Below are 7,365 nucleotides of genomic sequence, written 5' to 3' on the forward strand. Positions count from 1 at the left end.
TCTCCAGCAGCCAAACTCTGCCCGGCACTGGCCCTGCATTAGCAAAAGGAGCCGCGAGCTAATTGGTTTCTCATAGGCTGGCTCCCTGCATTCATCACCGAGGCCCAATGAGCAGCTCTGCCGCAGCACGGACTCATTTGTGCCAAGGCGAAGATCCCGCAGTCCTTTATCTCCATGTATTTGACAACTGCTGGTAATTAGAAAATTACCTCTAAATTCATCTTTTCAAAACAGCTACAGTCCAGTCTAATGGCTGAAGGGTAGCTTAGTCTTCCTGACAGACTGCTGGAAAGACACCAGAGAAAGTTCTTAGGAAGAAAGCAATGACGCTAAAGGAAAGTTTAGGATCCAAGGTGCACTGACACACATTAACTTTGGAGGGGCACAGAGCCTCCGCCTCATGGCCCAGGCATGGAGGTTCTGGAACATTCCATGTCATAGAGTCCACCAGCAAGAGCAAAACACTTCCTCCAGCCAATGCCTGAGCAGGCTGGGGTAGGAGAGCTACAACAGCATGTCGGCTGTGGTCAAGGTCAGAAGCACCAGCACTGTGGGCTCCCGTCTCTGCGGGAACTGAGGACTTCACAGCATGCTGGACATTTGGACTTTTAAGGCCGTTCAGCAGGCGAATGCAAACAGGTATTGTTCAAGGCTCTGCAGAGAAGGAGAGAGTAGTCCCTGCCCTCTGAGCCTGCAAACTCATCCTAGGGAAGCTCACATGTAAATAAGAAGTCAGAGGAAAGAGATCATAAAGCTCAGGGCCGTGTCTGTGGTGGAGAGCATGCTGGGGTAGGGCAGGGTGTGGGAAAGAGACTCCATCAGACAAGGTGCAGCCTTCGTGGGGAGGAAGGGCCACACTTCTGCCTGAGGACAGTCGCCCACCAGGAGTGAGCCTGCCGTTGGCATCTGTGAAGGATGGGGGCTGTGAAGGCTGCGGAGCAGGGAGCAGAGGGGAGGGACAGGGAGGAGGAAGAAGACCCCTGAAACTGTGGGCACACGTGCACTGTGATCTGGCATGAAAGGACACCAAGAGAAAAAAAAATGAGCCAACATCTCAGCCTCCTTATAGATCAAATTTTCAAGGTCAACCAACCAAAGATTAGTTTCTTTTTTCATCAGCCCAGTCTGTTTAGAAACAATGAAGACCAAGCAAATCCACTGAGGGACCCTGATGGGGAAAGTGTTCTGGCTTCCGTGACATCCTTTTCACTCAGCGGAGAGAGGAGGGGGAGGGTGTTCCTGGTGACCAGGTCCCAGCAGTAAGAACACACACAAATGTCAATCGCTGTCATTTCCAGAGTTCTCACTTGGGAAAAGCCATTACTTAATAAGTAAATGAAGTGCTGTTAGCCAATTTCCTCTGTGTTTTCTTGTTCTATGACAAAACTTAAATACAAAAATGAAGACCAGTGGAGAAATACCCCAAGCAGAGGTCACCGGCTGGCTTGCACAACATTGGGTTTATGCACCCTTTTTGTTTGGTTGACAAGAGAACTTGACATTTGTTTTAATTGGTTGCCACTGTTTAAAACTCAAGGGGATCACTTACACACCCAGGTCTGGCTTCTCCAGAAAACTGGGATGTGTCCCCATCGGGGTTGCAGTTGCTGGACCAAAGAGCAACTGCTCCCTGGGGAGAAGACACGCATCCCTCTCCAGCCGCCAGAGCCAATGGCTGGCCCGCTTCCTATGTGCAAATCACTTCGAAACCCTTGTCCTCGGTCACCCATAATGCAGGCACCCTGCGACACCCCATCCCAGCAATTACAGCTGCCACCCCGACTGGCATGGGGGCTATGGAGGGAGGGGACGCTGACAGGAGGTGCTGCACCACCTGGCCGCTGCCCTGTCCCTCTGTGGATGTCCTGGGCTCAGGGGCCAGGCTCAGAACTCTGCTCTGGTACTCTGCCCCACACTTGCCAGGTGCCAGGTCCTGGACCCTGCTGACTTTGTGGAATGAGAGGACTTTGGAGCAGGAGGCGGTAAGGATTAAAATCAGTGCTGTTTATCAGTGCCGGGTTAGGGTCCAACAGCCCAGACCTGAAATGTCAAGATAAGACAGGAGGAACCTCCCTCGGGAATCTCCAGTTCCCGAGGGGTTTGATTTCTTGTGTCAGGCAGATGGGGCTGTGGAGGAGGGCCGAGGTCACTACCAAGGGCAGCATGAGGGAGTCTTGTGGTCAACTGCTCTACCCTGGAGCGTTGGTTCTGTGAGAGAACCATGCACCCCGTTACACACACGATTATGGGCAGAACTGGGGACCACCTAAACAAACCCTATGCCTTGTACTGATGTCAGCTTCCTGGTTTTGATGTTGTACCGTAAGATGTGCCCTTGCTGTGGTATAAGACATGTCATTGGGGAAACTGGGTCAAGGTCCCATTGGAGCGCCCTGCACACTTTTAAAATTTGCAGTACTCTGTCAATCTATAACTGTTTTCAAAACAAAATAATAAAAGCAAAATCCTCATAGTAGGCACCATCCAAGCTCCCAGTTCTGATTAATTCCACGGGTGCATCATTTCCCCCTCCCGTGATGTGGTCCTGCCCTGTGGTGACTCACACAGATGCAGAGCCCAGCCCCTCTGTGAGGCTGGTACCCACATGCGCGTGCGCGCGCACACACACACACACACACACACACACACCATCCCTCGCCCGCAGGGAGCTTAAAGATGCACACAGTTCGTCCTTGGTGAGGGGCATCATTCTGGCACCAATGGGTGGGCAGGAGCGTTTGGTGACTCTCTTCCCCTGTCCTCCCTGCCCTCTCCTTCCATGTCCCTCTCCTTCAAGAACAAACACACAAAAAGCAAAGTAAAAGCCAAACAAGACGAGCTGTTCTCTCAAAGGAGAGTAGCAAGCGGCCCTCTTGTGTCCCCTCCTATGCACCAGGAGCTTATCAAGGTGCCTCAGGACTGTTCTGCTGCCTGGCGCAGCACAGAGCACCCCCTCCACCCCCCGCCCAGCTGCACCACCAGCGTCTTCTCTCTGAGAGGCTGGCTCGCAGCCGCCCTCCAGGAACATGGGTCCAGTGGCCTCTCCAGCCCCCGCCCAGCTGGACCTGGCTTCCCGGGTGCTATTGACCTCCTATCTTTTCTTCACTCCTTCCTTTCAAAATATCTGGTCGCCCCCTCCCAAGAGCTGCACCCTGGGACAGCCCGAGGATGACAAGAAACCATTTGTGCACAAGAGGCAAATTCTCCGGCAAGTGTCCCACAGCACCGAGGCCAAGGGCCGTCCTCCGTCTGCTTATCTGCCCACACGATTCCCGCCACCCCAGCCGGCTCTTCCTTGCCTCCTTTTTGCCAAGTGATGGTTCTGAGTTTCTACTCTGCAGACAGTATGATTCGGAACATGAATCAGTTAAAGTTCAGGGGTACTTTTAACGAGCGAGATAAACCAGGAAGACAGTTTCACCTCCAGGTTGGGGACTTACTCTGTTGTTTTATTACAGGATGGAATCAGGAGATACTATTAGTAGCACATTACCATCTCTCTCCCTGCTTCTCTGGTCACCTTCCCTTCTGATGTGGACCTCGGACCCTCCCGTCTCCCTCTTATAAGGTCCTTCTATGGCACTGGGCACCCCCTGGGTAATCCAGGATAATCCTCCCATTTTGAGAACTTTTTTTTATTGGGAGGGTACATAATTTCTGTGTACAATTTTAAAAAGTTAAGTGAAGCAGAAAAAGTAGCTCTGCACATCAACCCTTTAGTACCCACCACCCAAACTAACTGTCACTCATGGCTTAGAGAACATCTTTCCAGATCTTTCCTTGAGATGCTAGTTTTCAGACTCCATTTAAATAGACTAAATGTAACAAAGCTCTTATTTGTCTATTTACCACCTGCTTCTCCATATGGAAGCAAGACAGAGTGGAGGCTATAATAATTAGGTACTGGAGAATTTCAAACCCCACTGGGCTTACTTAGTGGTCAGCCCCCCACCCTGGGCTCTGCCTCTTCAGCCACTGACTTCCCAGTTTTAAGAATCCCATTTAGTATCTCATTTGTCCTCAAACTCCTCAGCCTGTGGCCAAATTCAAGAGTAACGCTGAACCACCATTAAATCAGAGTACATTCTCTGTGTTCACACCAAAGTTCAAAGTAGAATGATTGGTGTCAAAACAATGTTTTCTTAACAGGCTGCTCAACACCTTCCAAAACAGATGCCCGCATAGCAACCTAGCGCTTGAAATGAGGGTGACCCCAGGATCATCCTGGGCAAAATCAAGCTAAGCTGTTTGCAAATTATCTTCACAACCCTTGGATAAGCCAGGCTTAGCTCGTGAGGATGGATTCAACAGCAGTGTTAGACCAATTGCTGGTTCATCTTCAGAGTAATGATAAATAAACACAGAAACAACCAGCCATGCAGAAGAAAAGCCTGGCATCGAATCTCTAATCCCATTGCCCAATAATGAAGCAATCAACTCTCCAGCTCTTTCTGTTTAGAACTGAAGGTGAGGGTGGCCCACAGCCGAGGCGGCACGGAGGAAGCTGGGTAGGGAGAGCCTCCTGGCCTGCTAGGGGTCACCTTCTCTCCACCCTAATCTCTGCCATATTCCATCTTGGGAATTCACACACAGCATTCAGGCTGGGAGTCTCGGGTGCTGGCCTGCATTTCAGAAGAGCCTTCTGAGCACCCCAATGGCCCACAGTGTAGACCTCAAAGTGATCATGAGTATGAATTGCAGGAGTGAGCTACTGTGAGGGGACACAAAAGGCTCCTCAAAACTAAGAGGACGGTGACATCACTGAATTGTCTGGGTAAATGCCACATAGGGCAACGAGAGCAAATCCCCTGGGACACTTCCTTGGGGACAAAGCCAGAGGTACCCTGCACACATGCCAGAGAGGCACAGAGAGTGACCACTGGGCTCCAACACTCAGCTGCCCCACAGATAGCTGGGGAGGATACTGTCCCAGGAAGCGTCTAGGCCCTCTAGATACTGTCAGCACGAGGAGGAAGGTCCCTGCCAGGACAGAGCTTTCCCGTCCCCCCCACCACACTGCACAGACGGGAAACTCGTATAACTCTGTACTCATGTGTAAATACATTTTACACCTCTCAACTCTATTATAGTTACATGTTAAAGTGTAAATACACAATATGCGGATATTAAATAAAATATTTTATGCATTATTCCCCCCGGGGCAGTAGAGAAGAAACATGAAGAGATTACACGCAGAAGAGGCGGGAGCTCCGGCCTGCAGCTCCTGCCTCCAGCTCCTGCCTCCCAAGCGAGAGTCCTAACCCCCGCGGGCTGCTCTGGTGAGCGAGCTCCTGCAGGTTTCCGAAGGCCCTGCTTCCCCTGCCTTTCATTATCCTACTCCTTACTCATCTGGGAACCTTAAAGACTTAAGTGCTTACCCAGTGCCCCAGAAAGAGTCTAGGCTCACGTTCAGGGCCAGGAAACCATGGAGTGGCAAGCCCCGTGATGCTCACTTTGGAGCCGTGAGCAAACTGAGCCCTTTCAGGACTGTGACAGCCACTGCTACATCCATCGTGGCCCCCCGTGTTTTGTTTCAGTTTTATCCTTATCCTTCACGCACCTCCACTGAAATCACCGAGGACGATCAGGAGATGGGTCAGGATGGAGCAGGGATGGCACTCGGCGGGAGAAGTGATCTGAAGGAAAGAGGGGGTAGGCCAAGGAGGGCCCAAACCAGGTGGAGGGGCATGGGCGTAGGCCTTCCCTGTTTCCCCTCAACTACACGGACAAGACGCAGGCACCACAGGGCAGAGACCAGAGCTCGGCTGGTAGACACCACTGTGCACTCAGGGTACAACAGAATCCCACCTCATCCTGAGCATCTCCGTCCGGCCTGTTAGCAGGAAACCTACCATCTCTTTGTTGAGATGCCTCACCCCCAAACAACCTTGTCCAGCAAGATGGGGAGCCGGGGGGAGTCCAAGTGCAGAGCAGTGCCCGTGTGTCTCCCGGCCCCTGCCTCCTTCCAGGTCCTTCTCTGGCTTCTCCACCCCTGTCCAGCTGTCTCCCCCGCTTCACCCCACACTTTTCCCTTCTGAATCTGACTCAGTTTCCCCTTCCGTGTTCCTCCTCCTGGCCTCACGCCCTTCTATTTTAGTACTGGGGATTTAACCCACGGCCTCAGCATGTGAGGCAAAGTGCTCAACCACTGAGTTCTTCTATCTCCTTTAAAAAAAAATAATAAACTTTTAATCAGTTTTTGAAATTTCAAAACACAAATCTATAATATAAACACTGCAAAGGCTTTCTAGCTGCATGAGTATTACAGCAATAATGCGAAGTTACCCAAAAAAAGGCACGAAATAGGTGGTGACTGCTCAAGCAGAAAAGCTCATTTAAATGATATAGAAGAAGTTATTATAACACACCATTTTCCGGGTGACCTTCAAATATTTATCTTCTCCATGTGGTACATAGACTGTAATAGAATCCCCAGACACGGTGGCGAGACTAGTGATCCACGAATCACCCGCAGACGCATTACTGCTGGTACATGAGTTTCTTTTAAAACCGAATTTAGTTCTATCCTTTATACTACTGAAAATGAAGAAAATATTTGCGTACATATTCTGCACAAATAAGAGAGCAACAACAAGGGTAGAGGATGGGCTAGGATATGGAAAAGCACTTGTATGGATATAGAACATTTTCTGGCTGTGGTGGGAGGAGAACCCTTCTCTGGTTGTTGGAAGAGCTGCTTAAACAATGGAAGGCCAAACAAAGCCACTTACTTCCTCCTCAAAGCCATTTCTCATTGCTCAGGGAAGTTTGGAAGCCTCTTCCCCCAACTCTTTTCTCCTTTGAGTTGTTTTTCTCCCCCCGCCCCCCCCCCCCGCATACAAATACATTCACAATCAGCAAAGAAGAAAATTCCTTTATAATTTTAAAATGTTTTGAATTTGAAATGTTATGAACTACCTAAAATAAAGGAACTGCAACCCCCTGACCACGCTTTACCCATCCCTTTCTTATTTTTTACCTTGAGATGGGTCTGCTAAGTGGCTCAGGCTGGCCTAGAACTGGAGACCCTCCTCCTCAGCCTCAGGAGTGGCTGGGACTGCTGGGGTTGCAGGTGTGTTTGGAATTACAGGTGTGCATGCAAAAGCCCCACTTGAAGACTACTGTATTGACCTCCTGGTTCCAGACTTGCATTTATTTTGTGTCTAGTTTAAGGATGATCACCCGCACCCCCCCTTCTCCCCCCCCCCAGATCATCAAAATGATTAATTTCCATTAAAAAATGAATTATTAAGGTGAATAACACACAAAGTGCACTCTGTTGTTGTTTCTGTGTTTTTATTGTCTTGTTCTTGAGGTGCTGGAGGACAAAACCAGAACCTCGGGCATGCAAGGCAAGAGCTCCAC

The sequence above is a fragment of the Marmota monax genome, unplaced genomic scaffold (genome assembly GCF_021218885.2).
Source record: "Marmota monax isolate L192 unplaced genomic scaffold, Marmota_monax_Labrador192_F-V1.1 WCK01_AAM20220418_F8-fsc00014, whole genome shotgun sequence".
Classification (NCBI taxonomy): domain Eukaryota; kingdom Metazoa; phylum Chordata; class Mammalia; order Rodentia; family Sciuridae; genus Marmota; species Marmota monax.